This window comes from Bufo bufo, chromosome 1 (genome assembly GCF_905171765.1).
Source record: "Bufo bufo chromosome 1, aBufBuf1.1, whole genome shotgun sequence".
Lineage (NCBI taxonomy): Eukaryota > Metazoa > Chordata > Amphibia > Anura > Bufonidae > Bufo > Bufo bufo.
This window is the reverse complement of record NC_053389.1, coordinates 42,209,806-42,212,623: the sequence shown is the minus strand read 5'-3', so window position 1 is coordinate 42,212,623 and position 2,818 is coordinate 42,209,806.

Sequence of the window (2,818 nt, the reverse complement as noted above, 5' to 3'; positions counted from 1 at the left end):
TTGGCTCTATACACCACCACAATGGATTTGAAGTTAAATGAACAAGATGTGCTTTACCTGCAGACTGTCAGCTTTAATTTGAGGGCATTTACATCCAAATCAGGTGAACGGTGCAGGAATTACTACAGTTTGCATATGTGCCTCCCACTTGTTAAGGGACCAAAAGTAATGGGACATAATAATAATTATAACTAAAACTTTCACTTTTTAATACTTGGTTGCAAATCCTTTGCAGTCAATTACAGCCTGAAGTCTGGAATGCATAGACATCACCAGACGCTGGGTTTCATCCCTGGTGATGCTCTGCCAGGCCTCTACTGCAACTGTCTTCAGTTCCTGCTTGTTCTTGGGGGATTTTGTCTTCAGCAAGTGAAATACATGCTCAATCGGATTCAGGTCAGGTGATGGACTTGGCTATTGCATAACATTCCACTTCTTTCCCTTAAAAAACTCTTTGGTTGCTTTTGCAGTATGCTTTGGGTCATTGTCCATCTGCACTGTGAAGCGCCGTCCAATGAGATCTGAAGCATTTGGCTGAATATGAGCAGATAATATTGCCCGAAACACTTCAGAATTCATCCTGCTGCTTTTGTCAGCAGTCACATCATCAATAAATACAAAAGAACCAGTTCCATTGGCAGCCATACATGCCCACGCCATGACATTACCACCACCATGCTTCACTGATGAGGTGGTATGTTTAGGATCATGAACAGTTCCTTTCCTTCTCCATACTTTTCTCTTCCCATCACTCTGGTACAAGTTGATCTTGGTCTCATCTGTCCATAGGATGTTGTTCCAGAACTGTGAAGGCTTTTTTAGATGTCGTTTGGCAAACTCTAATCTGGTCTTCCTGTTTTTGAGGCTCACTAATCGTTTACATCTTGTGGTGAACCCTCTGTATTCACTCTGGTGAAGTCTTCTCTTGATTCTTGACTTTGACACACATACACCTACCTCCTGGAGAGTGTTCTTGATCTGGCCAACTGTTGTGAAGGGTGTTTTCTTCACCAGGGAAAGAATTCTTCGGTCATCCACCACAGTTGTTTTCCGTGGTCTTGGTGTTGCTGAGCTCACCGGTGCGTTCCTTCTTTTTAAGAATGTTTCAAACAGTTGTTTTGGCCACACCTAATGTTTTTGCTATCTCTCTGAGGGGTTTGTTTTGTTTTTTCAGCCTAATGATGGCTTGCTTCACTGATAGTGACAGCTCTTTGGATCTCATCTTGAGAGTTGACAGCAACCACCGATTCCAAATGCAAATAGAACACTTGAAATGAACTCTGGACCTTTTATCTGCTCATTGTAATTGGGATAATGAGGAAATAACACACACCTGGCCATGGAACAGCTGAGAAGCCAATTGTCCCATTACTTTAGGTCCCTCAACCAGTGGGAGGCACATATGCAAACTGTTGTAATTCCTACACCGTTCACCTGATTTGGATGTTAATGCCCTCAAATTAAAGCTGACAGTCTGCAGTTAAAGCACATCTTGTTTGTTTCATTTCAAATCCATTGTGGTGGTGTATAGAGCCAAAAATTTTACAATTGTGTCGATGTCCCAATATTTATGGACCTGACTGTATATATAGGTATGTGGGCTTATAGCTGCCCATTTATGCCCAGGTGTATACTAAGTATGTATACACATATGGATGTGCCCCAAGCCTCTATATGGATATATATGCCTAAATGTGGCCAAATCTTTGCCCCAGCCACGGTGCACCCCCCCCCCCCAGCCTCCTCCTGCATTCCAGTTTCTGCAGGAGGTGGAAATGTTCCCCTCCCTCTGTTTGTTGCATATCCCCGGTGCAGTAATTACAGCACCTGGGATATGCAGGGGCTCCACAGGCAGGAGGATCAAAGAAATCTCGGCTCTGCATCCCTGGAAGGCGCGTGCAGGGAGCGCGATGTCATATCGCCGCGCCGGCACATGTGTCCTTGCCTGCTGCGCGCGAGCACACACCGCTGCGCTGGCTGCACGGGAGCAAGCGCCGACGGATTTAAATAGTCCGGCGGCACTGCGCCCTTCAGTTGAGCCGTGCAGCCCGATACAAGAGAGGATCATCCCCCAGAGAGACGAGCATATACAAGCAGGAATTAACCCCTGGATAACAAGCATTCTTGGCTTAGTATCCTCATCCCCATTATACCACCAGCGCATTTGACCCCTTATTTCATCCTGCATTTACCCCTTTTCCTCCCTATACCGCCAACGTCCTAACTCCATATCCCACTGCCACCAATCCCCTGCCCTGCATTATACCCTGCTCATTTACCCCTACACCTCTGTTCCCCATGAAATAGCCCAGTATTAACCCTTTACTGGGCTAATCCCAACAGTTTACCCATTAGTATCCCCATAGAGACAATATAGTGCCAGGAGGGTGGGCTGCTGATATTTGTGTGTATGTAAGTGTGTTATATACGGTAGGTAGATTTTTGGGCTGGAATTGTGTAGATTATTGTACTGTGTAGTGTAGTTAGGTGTAATGTTATATTGCTGTGTTGTATTACTGTACTGTGGTGTGTGCGTCTATATGTATATATATTTATAACCATTGATATATAAATCTATATGGATATAGCGTATTAGTAGACTGTGAACGTGTTATTGTGTGTAATAAATATACTTTATTGTTCATAACGCAGTGTATAGTCGCCGCCGTAGTAGCAGCAATAGTTGCATATAGTTCAGTAAATAGGTAAGGCAACAGAAAGTTTCTTTTAAGGTATAAATAGACGGTGGCATCAACGGCGGCATTTATGAATATTAATTTTTGAGATTACCCAAAATATCAATATTAATATTTCCCTT